Source organism: Pleurodeles waltl, chromosome 5, assembly GCF_031143425.1.
Source record: "Pleurodeles waltl isolate 20211129_DDA chromosome 5, aPleWal1.hap1.20221129, whole genome shotgun sequence".
Classification (NCBI taxonomy): domain Eukaryota; kingdom Metazoa; phylum Chordata; class Amphibia; order Caudata; family Salamandridae; genus Pleurodeles; species Pleurodeles waltl.
Genome location: NC_090444.1, coordinates 82,017,014 through 82,036,938, shown reverse-complemented (window position 1 = coordinate 82,036,938; position 19,925 = coordinate 82,017,014). Strand labels below are relative to the sequence as shown.

At 44.3% G+C, this 19,925-nt stretch overlaps 1 protein-coding gene across 6 annotated transcripts in view; it reads left to right on the top strand.

Moving 5' to 3' along the window:
• Positions 1 to 19,925, top strand: part of DNMT3A (DNA methyltransferase 3 alpha) — a 1,562,966-nt gene that overhangs the window by 880,401 nt on the left and 662,640 nt on the right. The window contains exon 1 of one of the 6 annotated variants that reach the window (XM_069233642.1): positions 8,830 to 8,914. The exons of 2 other annotated variants lie outside the window; for them this stretch is intronic. The gene's annotated coding sequence lies outside the window, so the exon portion shown is untranslated. Of the gene's footprint in view, positions 1 to 8,829; positions 8,915 to 9,015; positions 9,241 to 10,580; positions 10,693 to 11,249; positions 11,272 to 19,925 lie in introns of those variants that run through there. 3 more of the 6 variants (XM_069233639.1, XM_069233641.1, XM_069233640.1) reach the window with 3 other exon arrangements.

Below are 19,925 nucleotides of genomic sequence, written 5' to 3'. Positions count from 1 at the left end.
AAACCCTTGTAGAAAACGCAGAGGAAGTGAAACTGAAAGCAAGACGAGTTTGCAGGAAGCGAACTGATGCAGACAGTGAGAGGTCCGAATGGGCCGGGTACAGCGGTCGGTCAGAAGGTGGTGACGTCGTATTGGTCCCAGATGTGCATGCGGGGGTGCAGGCGTTGTGCACAGCGTGGGCATGCCCTGTCCGAGCGAGACCGGAGCCTGGCGGCGTGCGCTCTTTCCCAGGGTTTACTTCCAGCTCTTCCTGTGTTCGCGCGTAGAACCACCGTGGGATTAGTGTCTCAGTTCCACTGTCTGCTGGGGAATCACCGAGCTCGACTACGCAAGCCTGACGTCAGGGAGCCCTCGCTCCCTCCTTGGCTGACATCTCCCTAGCAACAAGCCCTGTGTGCAGGGAGCTTCAGGCAGCACCTCTATTTTTGGAAACAGTCTCTGCCAAGCAGATTATCTATCTGCACGTTCGTTTACAGCATCCATGATGCTGGAGCACAGCATGGTTGCTGTGGAGTGCCCCTTAGTTTTATGAACAGTCAAGAGCTTAAATCCCAGCAGCTCATGCAGTAGCACCGTATACGCAATGTTTGAATAGCATCGTTAAAATAGACTCTTCCACGAGTAAAATCGTATTTAAATGTTGTGTGCGCGGTGTTCATTTTTGTTATGAGGTTGCCAGTCTCACAACTCGAGGCGATTCTCGGAGTCTGCCCTACTAACATGGGAAGGGACCCTAAGAGGAAGAACCAAGCAGTAACTTAACTGGACCCCTTAGCCATGTGGCATGAGAAAACATTTGTATTTGTTCACAACAGCAGTATCAATTTTACAATTATATATGCATCATAATCAAACGCCGTGCATGGCATATTTCACAGTGCAAATGTAATCCATGACATCTTTCTTACTGAACAGTTATGCAAAAATGTTTAGCGTGCACACAGCCGTCCATTTAGATGGCCTCCCTAGCAGTACATAGCATAGACCCTGGAACAAACCATGGGGCCCAAAATTAGGAACCAGTCCGCTCCCCTGCGGAGGACCTGTCTTGGCACTTTAGTCTTTCGGGACAACCTTCCAAGAGATGTCCCATGTCATAACGTGGTCTACTTGTGCAGGTCCATCTCACTCCTGGCAAATTTCTAGGTCAACCCCCTAGCACCAATTGTTTAGAGGTTTTGACATACAGGGTGCAGATGCTGTGCAGAAGTATTATTAGCCCTCACGGAATACCTATGTGTGTAAGCTTTCACTTGAGCAGGTTCTTGAAGTCTACCCTAATAATAGTTCCCTGTTCACAGTGTTGTTGCAAGAAATACAGCGGTGAAAGCTAAAATAGTCGTTCATTCGAAGGGGTTCTTTATGTTATGGAATATATGTGGAACCGTTCGAAAAAATTGTTTAACTCGGAAGAAACTGCTTTTTCCCTCTCAATTCGACTTAGCTTGTATATTCCGAACATGGCCACATAAGTCCAGATAAAGTACCCTCCAGAAATGAAGACCATCTCTGTTGCATTTCATACCACAAAATAGGAGAACTTGGGACCACAGGTACACCTGTGTTACTTCACATTCCCCTCTCAATGCCTTGTTCATTTCTGGCACTAGATGTGATCCCAAAGGATAAGAACTTAATACAGGCAGTCCATTCTGGGATCCAGTCCTTCCTTGTTCCATTGTGTGATCCAGTCCTTCTTTGTTCCATTGTTAAGACGTTTCACAGCCTATCATGAAGAGACCCTGCAATGTAGCTGCTTTATGGAGCATCTTGTGTTGCCTGAGTTGATTGAAGTGATGATACTTTTGTAAAAAGCAGCAAGTCTTGCAGGACATTGCACAAACCTGGACTAGTCCTGAGAACTGGAACAAGCCTTATTGATAAAACTGTTCTCCATCTGTAGCGCCTCATGAATCTGAACCCTAGAACTGCAGTGGTTGGACTGTCCAGTGCAATCTGTAATAGTACACTCAAGGCATGCTCACCAGAAGAGTGGTACAAAGATGAGTACCAAATGTACTGCGACTCCCGTTAGCACAATGACTAAAGGCTAATATTCAGTCACATGTTGCTTTTGTAAAGGAAATGTTCTAATACACAGATTGTGTCCTATATACAACAACCATTGGCAAAGGCATTAAGTCTTGCCTAAGTGAGATCTATTGGCGTTGTCAATGTTTTTTAGCTGTGTTGCACAGATTTGAACCCTCTTTGGGTTCTGCACTGGCTTCAATGCCTACTTAGTTTCCAGCACCATAATCTGCACTGGTCCTTTTGGCATCACAGGCAGAAAAGGATCCACAACCTATAATGCTTTCTGATTCTGTACTAGTATCAGCCAAGATTGCATCTTGTAGCAGCTGGCAATCCTTCTGACACACTGCCATTACCAAGCAGTCACACAAAAAGAGTAAATTAAACAAATCTGAGATTCAGACCAGACAATTGATAGTTACAGAGGTGAAGTTGTCCCACTACATAATGAGGAAAGTTGGTATGAAGAGCTACCGAATGCCATTGGTCCAGACTCTTCCCAGGCATTAGATTAGTTTATCTTCCTGGTCCATGCACGGAGAGTGCATAATTTGCTGCAATGCTCAGAAGAGCTGCAGAGGCCCTTGACCTACAGCTCCCAACTATGGAGGTCAAAACTAACATTCTTAATGAGACCCTTCTGTCTAGCTAGGCGCCTACTGAACCTCTTCTGCCATTTAATGAGGCTCTTACGGCTACACTTTAGGGCACTTGGGCAAAACCCTGTTCTGGCCCTCTGCTCAATAGACAAGTTGCTCATCATCACAGGTGACCCTGGCTTTCTTACGCAACATCCAACTCCATAGAGCTTGGTGATGCAGGTGCCCACCAGCAAAGTCAACTCTATGACGCCTTTCCTTCAACCCCTCCGGACAGCGAATCCAAGTGCATAGAGGAGTTCGGCAAGTGCATGTTTTCCTCTGACAGTTTAGCTCTCCATTAGTAAATGCCAGTTGCCTCTGCTTTCGTAGGTGCTCCACCCATGCTCTATGGGACATGGTCTTATCAGCTGGCCCTGATGACTTACTGTCTTTAGCCCAAACTGTTCAGTACTACAGGGATGCTGATAAATTTGTTGTCTGGCTTGGATACGACCTGCTTGGGTCAGGCGATTGACATGAGTGTGATGCTTCTCTGTCACTCTTGTATAAGGTCCACAGGTTTCTCAGGGGAAGTTCAAACATACTTGATAGATATTCCCTTTGATGACCCACATGTCTTTGTTGAGCAGGTGGACTAAACCCTCAAATGTATCAAAGAGATATGCACCACAGCTTGTTCACTGGGTTTCTCCATGTATTCCAGGCAGTTATCTCAACAAATGTGTCCCTTTTGTGGATATGCCACAGGTTTGGCATATGGACAATGCCAGACTGACAAGTAAAAATGAATGGGGGGAGCTTTTTTGTGGAAACATGAAAAAGCAGTGAGCCAGAGGCAAAGCTGATGAATAAGTAATGCACACAACAGACTGATTTATCGATAATTTGAGGTCTTGCTAATATATTAATTTGACAGGCACTTTTTTTTTGGGCATAAGATTGAGACATGACATAAAATAATTTTTCATCATTCTCATAATCCCAAAAGAACATAAAACGTGGCAGTCACGTTGTCGCGTAGGCTCTCATTATCCTAATGAGACTACTGGATTTTTGGGCGGCAGGATCGTTCGCAGTGTGGGGGACTAAGTCTGACCCACGGTGAAGGACCCTTGTCACCCCAAATCCGGGTTATACTCTAGCTAACTAGCAGTGCCTTATCTCTCCCAAAGGGAAGAGACAATTGGGCAGCTGAGCGCATGACATCTTAGTGCTTCCCAGGGAAGTCGTGGTCACTCAGGTCACAACCAGTTCTCTCGTACAAAGTGCAGTCTCCTATATAAATGACAAAGGCAGTTTGAGTTTTAAAGATTGGTTTAATAAAAACAACTGCATTTTAGATAACAAGGCGTGAGCCGCAATAACCAGAACCTTACAACACAGTAGGATTGAAATAGTAACGAGGAGAGTGAAACATAAGAATAAGGCTATCATATTGCAACTAAATTATGTTCTCTCTAAGTTATATTTTGAGCACAGCATGTGAAGCTCTAAGCCTGCCTTTCTGGTTCCCCCGGGAGGACATCAACCCTCATACCTGAGCAAAGGCCTGTGATCTGGATCAGCATCTGCAACAGGGCAGTCAGCATCTAGTTGTGGGTTCCTGGTCGGAATCTCCCTCTTACGTGTATCAGGACTAGAAAGTGTTTTTATAACTAACACGCCGGTGTTCTAAGAAACGTCCCTACGTAAGGATGTGTACTTTCTACGAACCATAAAGACTAAACTTCTACCACGTCTATCTGCAATGTACCAGACTGTATCCTTGACTGAAGCACAGAGCGAGCAAGAATGTATTGTTTGAGAACACAGTGCTGAAGTAAGCTAAACAGTGTCATAGAAGGAAATAAAACAAGACCGTGAAACTGGTTATTGTAAAAAAACAATGCGAGGCTAAATAAAATGCATCTAGGGCAGAGTGCACAGAGGCCTTATACGTTAAGCAAACGCGCAAAAAGCAACATTAAGAATGGCTACACTACAACGTTACAGGGACGTTATCATTAGGCTCAGATTTTAAACATACCAAACTTTAGAAATTCACCAGTTATAGTTTGAGTTATTTCAAGTAACTATAACTCGCACCCTCACCACGCACTGCTAATTACCACAATGTGAGCCTAACTATTACATCCCTGTAACCTTTGGTTTTTTTTTGTGAATTTCTATTTATTTTATAACGTACAGTAATTTTCATTACTATACGTTAATTGGGGATATCGGTCTATCCCTCCTTGGCTGCACCGATAGTTGAGTGCGCTGGTTCAGCTGCCGTGGGCCACTTTGCGTTCAATATATGCCTTTTTTTGTTCTGAGGCGTCTTATTAGTGTATGGTAGACTATCAGATTCTTCTGCTTTACAGTCCACCCATATGGAACATTTCAGCTTGGCTTATGAAGCCTGCATTTATCTCTGGTTTACTGTCTATACTCGACTAGACCTTTTATTTTTCTAATGCAGCTTTCTTATTGTGCTTTCTCACCAGATAGCAAATGTGTAATTTTTCTTTTTCTTGTAAAGACACTGCTGTTGTGGCTTTGATAGATCACAAAAAAGTGCTGACTGTTGTTGAATTGTTCTCAGAAGATAGAAGCTACTGTATCATATATAGAGCTCTTTAACTTGGTGCAGCAACTTTCTACCCCTCCGTTAGCTGGCAAATTAGAGGGTTTGCAAGTTTTCTGCAATCAAGTGGCCACCTTTTTCCAAAGTAAAATTACTAACATTTAGAAGGGGTAAAATTACTGACATTTAGAAGGGATTGGAGTCTGTTTAATGCAAAAAGATTCCTAGCCCTTAAATGGCTAAAGAAAGTCTGGTGTCAGAATTGTTGAAGCCTCAGAGACTTGAGAACAAAGATATTAAGATACTTATGGTGTTTCCACCAGTTAACATCAATAAAATTGAACAATATGTTTTCAACTCAATCAGGTTCACCCCTGGAATCATGTGGTCCATCTGTTCTGCATATGATAAAGGGCACTGTAGCAGGTCCTCTCACAACCTCGATGAACAAAATTAGTAAGGAAGGTTGTTTTCCACGATATTGGAAGGAAGCTTTTATTAGGCCTTTTTTAAAGAAGCCTAACCTAGATATCAAGGACTGTAAAAACTATTTTCCAAGTTCACTACTTCCACTACTGGCTAAGATCTTGGAGAAACATCTGAATTACTACCTGATGAAAGTTGCAAAGCAGCAGGGGTGGCCGGAACTTTCACAGTTTTGGTACTGTAAATGTGGTACCAAAACTGCATAGGTCTCTGCTACTGACTGCATCAGATGGCTAGTAGACGAGGGTCAAGGTGTGGCTTTGGTTCTTCTTGACCTGTTTGAGGCCTTTCATAACCTCCCCCATGTTATTGATTAAACACCTCTAAAACGTAGGTATTACAGATCAGTTGCTGGCCTCCTTCCTTAATGACCATACTTGGAAAGTACTGCTAAACCAGTTCCAGTCAGATGTCTTTTCCTTACCTTGTGGGGTGCCACAAGGCTCCTTCTCGAGTCTGACTTTTTAATCTGTATGTGTCATCCCACCTTCTGCCCATCAATCAGGTTGGATACAATATAATATGCAGATGATTCTCAAATCATTCTACCTATACCTAGGAATCTGGGTGATACTGCAAATAATTTCTCCCAATATGTCAGCTGTGGCTACTTCGATGGAATGTAAACTCTAAGCTCAATGGGGAAAAAACTGAGGTGCTGCTTTTGGGCACACAAAACCTTAATCTGGAATGGCAGTTGGTGGCCATATCCCCTAGGCACTCCACCGACTCCAATTGAGAAGACCAAAAACCTTGGGGTTACCCTAGACATTTAACTTTCTTTCAGCGGCCAGGTGAATCGTATGGCAGCAACTACTTGCTTCTGGCTTATCAGAAATATTTCTGTTTTCTTTCCATGCTGGCGCGGAAACAGGTTCCAGTAGTCTCAGTCCTGTTTAGACTAGACTACTGTAACTCCCTTTACCTGTAGTTTGCTTCTGACAATGTAGCTAAGCTGCAGAGAGTACAGAATGCACTAGCCAGAGCTGTGCGGGATATTCCAAAAGCCTGTAAGCTACCGCTGGCTTGAGTGAGTTGCATTGGCTTTCTGTCAGGAAACACATTATGTTCAAGGCCATCTGTAGTGTTCACAAGGCGCTTTACCATCCTAGTCCAGTTTGAATTTTAACATGTTCCGTCGGTATACCCCATCCAGAAACCTTTGTTCAAGTGATCGTATATTGATCTCCATGCCTAGAGTTTGGAAGAAGATATAGGGAGACGAAGACTTTTCAGTTGCAGCAGTAAAACTTTGGAATGTGCTCCCCGATCACTGACTGGGATTGTCAAACATTGTTCCTTTAGAAAGCCACTTAAGACCTAGCTCTTCACTTTATAGTTGTTGTTGGCTTAGTTGGTGGGATGGTTCTATGACTCAACATTGTTGATGGTTAGCCCTAACTATAGGGCCTTGATGCCCTCGGGTAAATGCTGCACTTAATAAATTAAAATCAAATAAAAAATGAAGCAACTGGGTTTGACTGAATAGTGCTTTTCCCTGTTCTCGCCACTGGAGTCTTTTTTTTTTTTTTTTACAATTGTTTTTTCCAGTTATTCTATTCTCTTAGACCCTTGTGTGATACAGGGTCTTGTGTGGTCACTCAACATATCTGATCTATATTTTGGGCCTCTGGCTAAATCTGTCCACATGTATAGCTTGTGCTTCAGTATGTATGCTGACAGCACTAAATGTATCCTCTGCCTGGATGGCATGGTGTCGTCTGCCACCTCTTCTGAAATTTGAGGCAGGTCCAGGCTGCATGAATGGCTGCTGGCTCAAACTAAATGTAGGAAGGACTGAGTATGGTAAGGGGAAACCACAGATCCCCGAGTAAGACTGATTGGCATAGAAAAATTGGACCTTGTCAGGTCAAGCCCTTGCAGTGTGCTGTCTTGTGTTTTCAGTTTTCCCAGACCTTACCATGTCCTTACGTTTATAAATACCGACCCCAGTGGCTCCAGGTGATTCAGAGCCCAGCAGCTCACCTGAAGCCGACTCCGCCGCACATCAGCCACGCTAAGCCTGTTTCAGCTGTACTTCCCTGGCTGCCACTGAAAGGACTGCATCTCTTTTGTGGTGCTCCATATAACCCACAGACTAATGCATGGTGACAATCCCCCTTTTACCTGGAAAGGGTACTTCTTAATTCCTCTTAAAGTATGCTAACTCCATCTTCTGCTTTATGTTTCATCATACTCAGGCGTGAGTCCTTTTTTGGTGCTCGTGGTTTTTCCGCTCTTTCGTCCACTGGCTGTGTCCATTCGTGGCCCTGTCAGTAAGCCATTAACACTTGCTTGTGCCGGAACATGTTCTTCTGCTTGGTTTGCATCCTGACCCTAGCGCCGTGAAGACGTTTGGCGTAAAGTTCTCACTAATGGCTAAACAGGATTTGCATTACCACGTTTTCCACAACATTCTCGAGTGTGGAACAGTGACTTGTATAAATACCGCGACTTGAAAGACCTTGGGAGCCATGTTGGTGCAGTATGCGCAACAAGTGCTACATTGGTCTCCTGCTTTTGCAGATAGACTAAGTATAGGGCCCTAGCTTCTCTCAATAAGGCGAGGCTGCCGTGACGCCTCTGGGGTCGTACAAACAACCCAATCCTCTGCGTATGTGGGAAAGAGCCTGCGAGACCATCCTCATCCAGATTTCAATCATCCGAGGTCAAGAAGGCGCGCCGGTATGTCCAAGGCTAGGGGGCGAGGTCGCCGATTCTGGCATCATATCGCTTTTTGTGTATAAGAGGTTTTTGAGTTTGCTGGAGTCCGCTGCCCCTGCGGCCCCAGCTCAGGTGCACGTGCCTCAAGTTGTATCGCCCCGCACACTTCCTCTCCACTTCGTTGTCAGGGTGGGAGTTTCGGTGACAGGAGGGTGGCAGTCATGTAAACCTCCCTGCACTCGGCCAAAAGCGAAAGGGCTCCTTTTCCAAATGAGAGGGGGAGGCCTGGGAGGACTCGAGCAGAAGTGCAGGCCAGACAGCCCTGGCAGCCTGCCAGCCTGTGCGAGCCCCCTCCCTCCCGCTGCCCACCCCAGCCAACCAGAGAGCCCATTTGGGATCACATGCCCCGGAGTTCCCAGACAAAGAACGGTTCACCCCCCTCCCTCCTTCCCCTCCCCCTCGAGCCTCCCCTCCCCCACCCCGCAATATCCCGACAAAGCCGGAGAGGGGGGGCGCCGGCCGGCAGGCACCTGAGTGGACTGTGCAGCTCCAGGGTTTATGGGTAGGTGCCTTCTTCACCTTCCTGCGTGTGTAGCGGGGCCGTGCAGGCACTAAGACTGCCGCTGCTCGGTGTGCTGCTGCCTGGGTCCTCCCCCTGCCGGGAGGAGGGGGAGCCCTGATCACCCCCATCCATCTCTGGAGAGCGCTGCTGCTTCGGAGGTGGGGGCGGGGAGGGATGCCGCCGAGAAGTGATGGGTGCCGGCACTGGAGTGCTGCTGTAGTAGTTGTGGCTCAGAGCTGGATTGTGTTTCCGTGTCACACGTTGTGCTTCCTCCCTTGTGCCCGGAGCACAGTATCTCTTGGGGATGGCACTTTCTTCTTGAGTGGGTAAGGTTGGCAGACATGGGGTGAGAATTCTTATTCGGGCGGTGTACTTTTTGTGGAGGTTTGTTTTGTTTGACTCACGTGCGGCCGGTGCCTCCAAAGTGCCGGTTGAGCGGGGAGGCGTGAAGAGGAGTGTGTTTGTAAAAGTAGCCGCTTCTCCGCATGTTACTCCGTGAGGCTTTTCTGCCGGTTCCTAGGGGTCCCTCTGTGCAACGGTGAGGGGTGTTGGTATTCTGTGAACTATTAGGAGTGGGAAGGGGGAAGGAAAGGCCGGATGAAGACGCGGCCGGTGATCGAGTTAGAAAGCTGGAGACAAGCGCTGGAGGTGCCCCTTAAACTGAGAGACTCGGCAGCCCTCCCTGACTGCAGGCAGGGCAGGGGACATGACCCTACACGCACAGTACTGTCACACGCACCTTTCACGTACCACCCTGAGTGCAGGCAAGGGTGGGGGACATGACCCTAAGCACAGTACTGTCTCACGTACCTTTCACGTACCACCCTGACTGCAGGCAGGGGCAAGGGACATGACCCTACACGCACAGTACTGTCACACGCACCTTTCACGTACCACCCTGAGTGCAGGCAAGGGTAGGGGACATGACCCTAAGCACAGTACTGTCTAACGTACTTTCGTGTACCACCTGCGCGCCGAGTGTTTTGTTTACAGGCCTTTCAGTGCATGAGTCCGCCTCAGACAAGGCCTCTGTCTGTCACTTAAGTGCTGTCGGGGAGTAGGGCGGACTAGTTGTTAAGCAGTTCCTGAGCTGCCTCATTCCGGGCATGGAAGAAAACTGACCATCGCCCTACACCTCAAGGCGCCCCTCCCCCAGAACTTTTGCCTTATTGCACAACGCGAGATACGCCCTCCTCTCCTTCTTTTTCACCAGAAAAAGGAAAAAAGTGAGCAGCTGTACGGTGCGAAAAACATATAGCTTAAAAACAAGACCATAAGGAAAGTCCTAATACATAAGCAGCAAATGGCTAGTTTGTAACGTGGAGTCGAGTGCATGAATACTCTGTTTAATACTGTGCAGTGCTCTATTCGAGCTCAGACCCGGGGCCTCACAACGCTTTCAGAATCCTGGAGTGGCTCCCTCGGCGCCCGTGTCTGTGTGTTTTTGCAAAGTGACTAAGCTTCCTTGCCGTTTAGATCCATCGCCATGCGAGTTTTCAAAACTTTCTAACTTTTATCTTTGCAAGAGTTAAAGGGTTCCAGGGTCATCTTTCCTGCGCTGAGACAGGCCGCACTCCCTATGTTGACAATGGCTTGCGGTGCCTTCTCGCATGGAAGGGGGCAGTGGAGGGCAGGATTGGACGATTAAAAGATCTGAAGATGTGTCCTCGGCACATGAGGTCTCAGCGCTTTCTACCCAGTACGGTGAGGCGCCACGGTGTGAAGGTCGAACGCCTCTGGGCGCAGAGTCGGATTTAAAGACGGGGTTACTCATCCAGGTAATTAAAAACGATCGAATGCACCCCTGTTCTCAACACTTCGGCAGCATGGGTGTGAGGCGCCAAGGTCGCAGATCTTGGCTTCTTTCTTCTGTTGTGGGTTAGCACACGGGCTGTTCTCTAACGCCAAAGCCTCACCGCCTGAGTGGGAGTCGAGGTGTTCTAAAAAGACACAGCTCGCAGGCAGTAGTAACAGGTGTCTGCAGTGTGTCAACTCGCAGGACCACATGCCCAAACTAGCGAGCCTTATTTTCGTCACGTTGATCTCTAGTAGCCCTGTGCTTCCCGCCTAAAACCTCACCTGCTAGGAGGATTTATTTCACAGGGCAAGGCGGGTTTTCCCCTCTGACCCAGGCGGTATTTTCTTTCAGCTTTATCTTTAGTGCGTTTATTTACTGGTCTGCAGTGGTGTCCTTGCACCTTCTAGCGTGTCAGGCAGCCTGCTGACGTGCAGTAAATCACCGGTAACAGAACATGGCAAGTGCGCCGCACTCCCTCGCTGGCCCTTTGTGTGAAACCCGAGGCCCAGGAGTCGGGGGAGGGGGCACGAACTCTTTGTTTCTTGAGTGGCAGCTTGTCGTAAGTAGTCAGAAGTTTCATCCTTTCTGCTCTGACGCAACAACCCTTTCAACTTTATTCACAGTACAGCTCCTGAGACGGTCTTTCTGTGCTGTAGCCTTCCATTAGAAAACAACTGTTCAGTTCCGCGTCTTTTAAACCGAATGAGCATGCTGGGCCAGCATTTTATACGACTGGAGCCCCATCAACACTCTCAAAAGTTAATAGCTACTTTAGGCAGCAGAAGTTGATTTGCCGAAACAATCTGTGGTTGGTAGAATTTAGTATTGCGGTATAGCAGGCAGCCTGCTTGAAATGTTTCTTAATGCTGATTAACAGCACTTAGGTGGAAGCTTGACTTAATGGTGATTTACAGCAGTGTGTGTGTGCAGTGACAAGGGAGTGGAGTCTGACGCGAAGGTGCCTTAAAACCACGATGTATGAATTACACTGTTTCGCGGAGAGGCTGACCTGCGAGCAGCAGCCTGCTGCGAGCATGGTAAACACGGGTGTTCATGTCTGACGAACATGACCTGACACTCCTGAGAATTTGACAACAGATCGCTATTTGGAAGCACTAATGAACCGCTCAATCGACAGTGGCATTTACCACCTGTAAATAACACAAAGGAAAGCTGTCGCCGTTTCACACTCTCAGATCAAACGGGGTTCCCTTTTACTCTTGCACATGTTTTTAGCGGCCTTTTAGTTCCACGACATAACTCTGCTGAAGTGCAGCATTGTGTTACCTTTTAGTTGCTAACCCTGATTTAAAAGTTGTGATGTGTTCTCAGGTGTCGACAAAATGATCTGTAAAAGGATACCAGCGTGCACGACTGTTAATTTTTTTAAAACAAATATTAATAACACTTTCCTGTGTCATCGCTGTGCTTACTTACTTGTAGTTTTTCTGGAGCGTTCAATCCCAGAGGTATTTTGGTGTGCAAATTACCCAGTGGCTCGAGAGGTATGCTTAGAGATCCCCTCAGCACAGTGGGAAGGTCTTCTTGCAGAGATCTAGAAAGTGGTTCGTTCATTCACTGAGTCCCACCATGGATAAGGATCTGTGATTGGTTTCTTGCGTGGATGGCGTAAAGTTTCAAGCAGGGTGCAGATACAACACTAAAAAGTAGTTTGTGAGATAAGTACCTTCTTTACCCCCATGATATGTGAGGCTGCAGTTAGTATCTTGACCGAAATCGTGCCATCCGTTGGATGCCCGTCTAGTTTATTTTAAGTTTGGGTGCGATTTTATTTCGAGTTAGTCGTTAGAGTGAACCAGCCTACCTGATGTTCGTAAGCCCTGTACTCACAAGGGCTTTGGTTGTGGTTGTATACACCGTACACTGCATCGTAGTTGTGATACACCAAGGTGGGTAAGTACCACAAGCTTGGTGCAGTTCAGAGCTGGCGTTGCAGGGTCTTTAGATGTAAAGGACTTAGCATGTTTAGCATTCATATGAAGGTACTTGTAAATGACTTTCTGCATCCACATCTGAACAACCGTGTTGGAATGTATGTAAAATAAGGTCTCACACCTGCCACTATTCATTGCGCATAGTTAATACCACCATGTGTAATGACTATTGAGTGAGTGCCCTCTGAATAGGCTTTGGGCCTGATTCCCAAACTGCACTTTGTACAGGGAGTGCAGAATTATTAGGCAAGTTGTATTTTTGAGGATTAATTTTATTATTGAACAACAACCATGTTCTCAATGAACCCAAAAAACTCATTAATATCAAAGCTGAATATTTTTGGAAGTAGTTTTTAGTTTGTTTTTAGTTTTAGCTATGTTAGGGGGATATCTGTGTGTGCAGGTGACTATTACTGTGCATAATTATTAGGCAACTTAACAAAAAAAATATATATACCCATTTCAATTATTTATTATTACCAGTGAAACCAATATAACATCTCAACATTCACAAATATACATTTCTGACATTCAAAAACAAAACAAAAAGAAATCAGTGACCAATATAGCCACCTTTCTTTGCAAGGACACTCAAAAGCCTGCCATCCATGGATTCTGTCAGTGTTTTGATCTGTTCACCATCAACATTGCGTGCAGCAGCAACCACAGCCTCCCAGACACTGTTCAGAGAGGTGTACTGTTTTCCCTCCTTGTAAATCTCACATTTGATGATGGACCACAGGTTCTCAATGGGGTTCAGATAAGGTGAACAAGGAGGCCATGTCATTAGATTTCCTTCTTTTATACCCTTTCTTGCCAGCCACGCTGTGGAGTACTTGGACGCGTGTGATGGAGCATTGTCCTGCATGAAATCATGTTTTTCTTGAAGGATGCAGACTTCTTCCTGTACCACTGCTTGAAGAAGGTGTCTTCCAGGAACTGGCAGTAGGACTGGGAGTTGAGCTTGACTCCATCCTCAACCCGAAAAGGCCCCACAAGCTCATCTTTGATGATACCAGCCCAAACCAGTACTCCACCTCCACCTTGCTGGCGTCTGAGTCGGACTGGAGCTCTCTGCCCTTTACCAATCCAGCCACGGGCCCATCCATCTGGCCCATCAAGACTCACTCTCATTTCATCAGTCCATAAAACCTTTGAAAAATCAGTCTTGAGATATTTATTGGCCCAGTCTTGACGTTTCAGCTTGTGTGTCTTGTTCAGTGGTGGTCGTCTTTCAGCCTTTCTTACCTTGGCCATGTCTCTGAGTATTGCACACCTTGTGCTTTTGGGCACTCCAGTGATGTTGCAGCTCTGAAATATGGCCAAACTGGTGGCAAGTGGCATCGTGGCAGCTGCACGCTTGACTTTTCTCAGTTCATGGGCAGTTATTTTGCGCCTTGGTTTTTCCACACGCTTCTTGCGACACTGTTGACTATTTTGAATGAAACGCTTGATTGTTCGATGATCACGCTTCAGAAGCTTTGCAATTTTAAGAGTGCTGCATCCCTCTGCAAGATATCTCACTATTTTTGACTTTTCGGAGCCTGTCAAGTCCTTCTTTTGACCCATTTTGCCAAAGGAAAGGAAGTTGCCTAATAATTATGCACACCTGATATAGGGTGTTGATGTCATTAGACCACACCCCTTCTCATTACAGAGATGCACATCACCTAATATGCTTAGTTGGTAGTAGGCTTTCGAGCCTCTACAGCTTGGAGTAAGACAACATGCATAAAGAGGATGATGTGGTCAAAATACTCATTTGCCTAATAATTCTGCACTCCCTGTAGTATGTTTTGTAGTACAACGGTATTAATACAAAGTGCCATTCACAAACTTCACTATTGTAGTAAATTAGACTTTTGTACGAAGTCCCCACCTCCTTTATTTTCTATGGGAGGGTGTTGTAGTGCTGTTGCTTGGCCAGGTATAGTGCTGGACTTATTACAAAAAGTAGATGTTGCTACAAAAGTGCAGTTTGTGAATAACGCACAGTAGTACATTTACCCAAAAGTATAAATTACTTTGTAAATCATGTGTTTGAAAAATAGTAAATCCACATGCTAGGGTCAGAGGTCATTTTTGTTTGATGTCATGTTGAGGAAATAGCACTTCTGTGCCATGGTCTGACACTCTTATCACGGAACACTAACCTGACAATTGGCCATGCGTCACAGGCTCTTAACTAAAACCAATGTATCAAGTATGAAAGAAACTTAATGAGCCCTTTTGTTGTATACTGCATGGAAAAATTCTTATCCTGCAGAGGATGCATATCGTTCTAGTGCTCACAACAACAAAGGCATTTGTGTTAAACAAATTTGCTGGCACAATTTCAAGAAATAATTACATTTTAATAAATATAAAGACTGGATAAGTATGAAAATCAGTGATTAAATTAATAATTTCTCCATGCTTCTAGCCGCTAATAGTAGTAAACTGCCCTAGCGGTTTAAGTAATATATCAAAAGCAAACGGAGAAGAATCACCAAATATATAAACGGATATGTCATCAGTTGACAATTTCTAATTTCAATACCAAAGCCATATCAATTGAATGCTTAAATTCTTTAGCCCGGTGAGGTAAACATGAGTTCAAGATAAATTACTCAAATTATTTTCTGTACATATGGAGTTAAAAATAAAATCAGTGATGTGAAAGATATACTATCTTACAGTTACGATACTTATGTGACAGTGATATCAACAGGAGGAACAGTCTGTCTGTCACATGTTCTTGATATACTAAACATAAACTTGCAATAAGGTATGTTGTGTTCTGTGTCCTGGAAGTCTCAGAGGTGGGAGAACCCTCTACCACTTAGCATGGCCTCCTCCCTTATGGGGTTGACCTATCTAACAGCAGGGGGGCAGCCTGTGTTGCATTTGACACCCTACCAGACCTTGGTGATCTATGTACAATCACCGAGTCCCTGATTGGAGTTTAAACCTGCAGTTGATTCACTCTTGTTTTTCTTATCATAAGGGAATGCTTTTCTTATCATAAGGGAATGCCAAGAGCCTTTTGAGTCACTTGCAGAGGCTTGAGGTAAATAGCAAACGAGTCTCTCCTGGACAGCTTCTGATTCATTGTGTTAAAATGAATAGTTAAAAATGGGTAGTGGGCTACAGGATCGCAGTCAGTGAATATCAGTTTACCATATGTCTGCCAGATTTTCCATACAATACTCTTTGCATCCATATGCTAGGCAAATTGTTCTTGCAGATAGATTTTATTGTGAAAGAAACCCGCATGGACATAAAAGAAGTACTACAGTGATAGCTAGTTGTGGTAGCTAGTCTGTCCCAAGAATAAAACAAAGCTTACAGAGCCAAAAGGTCTAGCTACACCTGTTTATGATTAATCAGGGTGTTGAATACCAGTGGTGCCACCTACATCATTGCAGTCTCACTAACATCAAAGATATACTGGGTAACACAAGGTGATCGTCGCATGGTCTGGTACTGTTTGTCTATAGGTGGCACTTCTTTGTTCAACCTGGTAGAGCTATTATATGTCCATCTACAACATCATTTGACCTAGCACTGCAACATGCATGAGTGTAGTTTTGGGGTAATTTGGGGTCTGACACCCCCATATTTTTATCTTGGCAGTTTGTTCATGGGGCCCTGAGTGGGATCTGCTATCTCTGAATGAAAGACAAGAGTGACCTTTTAGGAACCGAGAGAGACGGAGATAGCCATCGGGTGGCTGAATTTTAAAATGTAAAACCAGATAACCTGGAATCATTACCAGCATCCCCGTTTGCCCAAATTGTATGATACTAGACTTTATGATCACAAATTAGTGCACTTTTAAGTACTCGAGTTAAGGATATGCGCTGTACAGGCAACTGGTATTTGATTAAATAGATGGCATTGTTCCTTCTATAATGTGAATATAGGTCATGTGTGGGTTTGCATGATCACAGACTTTCTTCATAGTTCGATAATGGCATTGTCTTTGATGGACGAGCCATGAATGTTTCTGAAATTACTTTTCATTTATGTCTTAATCTGTATCTGCTTAATTATACTTATTTTCACTTTTACTGAATGTATGTAGTGAAATAATCTGACGTACTAAGGTGAAACACTTCTGCATGTTAAAACATACCTTTTTTCGACACTTGAAGGGATTGAATTATACTTTTTACAATGTTTGTTGCACAATATACATGACAAATGCTTTCATGGCTTGGCTCATGCACAAACTCTTGGAGTCAAGTTGACCACCCTATTAATTTGCTTGCATGCCGTCCTCTGTTTGTGACTCGGCCTTAGAATATGTGGCCATTAGAAATATGGATCCCTGTCCACATGCACCAGTTGGACAACTCTACCAACTAAGGCTTCCTTAAGCAGAGACGAAGAAGAGTGTATGCAGTGAAAATAAATGGTAATATGCGATCACAGGGCAAGGGCTCCAGGCCATTGTGTTGGACATGACCATAGTCTAGAGTACAGAGGGAGAAGTAGCAGACCCAGGTGGGATGGGCAGGAACGTAGCTGCATTGGGTGTTTTGGGTATAAAACACCTCAAATGCATGCTTGGTTTGGTAGCTGGATCTAGGGGCCCTGAGTAGGGTCTGGTATGGATGTATCCGTTTTTCTTATTGTTTTAATTTCACAAAGAGGTTTCAACTTGTTAATGTTTTTGGATCACGAACATAAAATATATATATATATATATATATATATATATATATATATATATATATATATATATATATATATATATATATATATATATATATATATATATATATATATATATATATATATATATATATATATATATATATAGACATAGACCTGTTTTCTGAAAAAGTAGTAAATCTGAACCCACAGAAGTGCTCTTTGAATGTGTGCAAATGTACTACATTTTGAAATTCTCAAACTTTGGCAGTAGTAAGCTTGCAAAGTGCACCATTTGCAACTTTCTTGGCAACCAAACACCCCAAAGGTGATCTGATGAATGCTTGAAAAGAGCCTAATCAGTGGCAATAGCTCGGGGTAGCACTCTGACTCACTGTTTCCTCCTGTGTCACTCAAGACGGAGGCCCACATAATGCACATCAGTACTGACCATTGGTCACCAGACCCCTTCACCTTGCAGGCCACTGATTTTTTTTAATGGGGTAGTTGGAGATTCACCCCCCAAACCTCATTGACTAAGCTACGTCCCAGGCAGCATATGTCATGTGCTGCCTCTTGCTTAGGCAGGTTCATGATTTGGCAGATGTAGCATAGTTTGTGAAATGCTCTGATATGTCGGGACTGCCGTCCTATGTTGTTACAGGCCTCTACCACTCACTTCCAGTGGCCCTCTCTTGGTGTCCTCCAAGCCCCTGCCTACCACAGCAACTGCCAGCAGGTTCTTGTTATTAATTGAATAAAAAATCCACTCCCGCCTCCCTTGCCACATGGTTACAGCCTTAATCAATGTACTAATTGTGAACAAAGCTCAGTGCTGCATAGCCTCCTTTCACTCTGACGCAGATATACATTTTTTTTTTAACCCATACGCCTTGATAATCTCTTATCTTCCTCTTCCGGTTCCAAGTTGCCGGCTCTCAGCCAATGATAGGACCCCCTTCTAGAGAACTGACTCTGGTCTTTAGTGGTTGACCAAACTACCTCTACTATACCTACTTGCTATCTACTGCTGGCTAGTCACAACTCCCTTGTCTCCCCCAAGCCATCATGCCCAGAATCCAGTCATTCAGCTTGCAAGGGCCCTCTAATGAGATTCAGTCAGGTGGCCTCTGAACTATATCATCACTCTTGTTCAAACAAACACTGTACAAACATTTTTGCGAACTTAATCTCCAGAATGCCTGACAGTTTCCTCCCTAGGCTTAGCCTGCCACCCAAGTCCCTGGAACTGCCTCAACCCACAAAGAAGCCTGTTTAATGTAGAAGATGATCTATAAATCCATCATCTACCATAGATTCAGCCTCACTGGTAAACATATTCACTGAAACAGATGATGCCCCCTTATATTATAGATTTTGCTAGATTTTCTTGCAGATATTCTTCTACTCTTCAATAGATATAAACTAAAATAGATGCTCTACCAGTCCTGCCTTTCTCTAAGTGCAGCACCCTATGTCCACAGTCAGCCATCTAACGCATATCACAAATTATATATATTGTTAGTAATGCATCTCTTTGACAGCTGCACTGTGAAAACACCTACCTAATGATTTGGCATTAACCCTCAATGACAATTCTTGAAAAAGAAACATATTTTCATCCTGCACTAGTTTATAAGTAAAAGATCAAATTGGTAGCAACTATTTTCTAAAGCTTAATGTTTTTTCTCCTCGAGTGATGAACTATTTTTGATGACTGGGATTTTTCTTTTTTTAATTTCAAAACTGTTTTATTGAGTTTTTCGAGGGATGAAAATGCAAGCCTCTTATGTACGAGGCGGGCATCTTGTACAAAGTATCTTGACATTCTTAACCCCTTCGCTGCCAGGCCTTTTCCCCCTCAGGTGCCAGGCCTTTCTTTTGGCTATTTGGGGCAGTTCGCACTTAGGCCCTCATAACTTTATGTCCACATAAGCTACCCACGCCAAATTTGCATCCTTTTTTCCCAACATCCTAGGGATTCTACCCAGAGTTTGTGGGTTCCCCTGAAGGAGACCAAGAAATTAGCCAAAATACAGCAAAAAAGTTTTTTTTTATATATTTTTTTTAAACTGAAGAAAGGGCTGCAGAAGAAGGCTTGTGTTTTTTCCCCTGAAAATGGCATCAAAAAAGGGTTTGCAGTGGCAAAATCACCATCTTCACAGCTTTGAGGAACAGACAGACTTGAATTAGAAAACCCAATTTTCAACGCAAGTTAGGCATTTTACTGGGACATACCCCATTTTTATGATATTTTTTTGTGCTTTCAGCCTCCTACCAGTTAGTGACAGAAATGGGTGTGAAACCAATGCTGGGTCCCGGAAAGCTAAACATTTCTGAAAAGTAGACAATATTCTGAATTCAGCAAGGGTTAATTTGTGTAGATCCTACAAGGGTTTCCTGCATAAACTAACAGCTGAAATGAAAAAATATTGAAATAGAGGTGAAAAAAACAGCAATTTCTCCACATTTTACTCTGTAACTTTTTCCTGCGATGTCAGATTTTTGAAAGCAATATATAGTTACGTCTGCTGGACTCTTCTGGTTGCAGGGATATATAAGGCTTGTAGGTTCATCAAGAAACATAGGTACCCAGAGCCAATAAATGAGCTGCACCTTG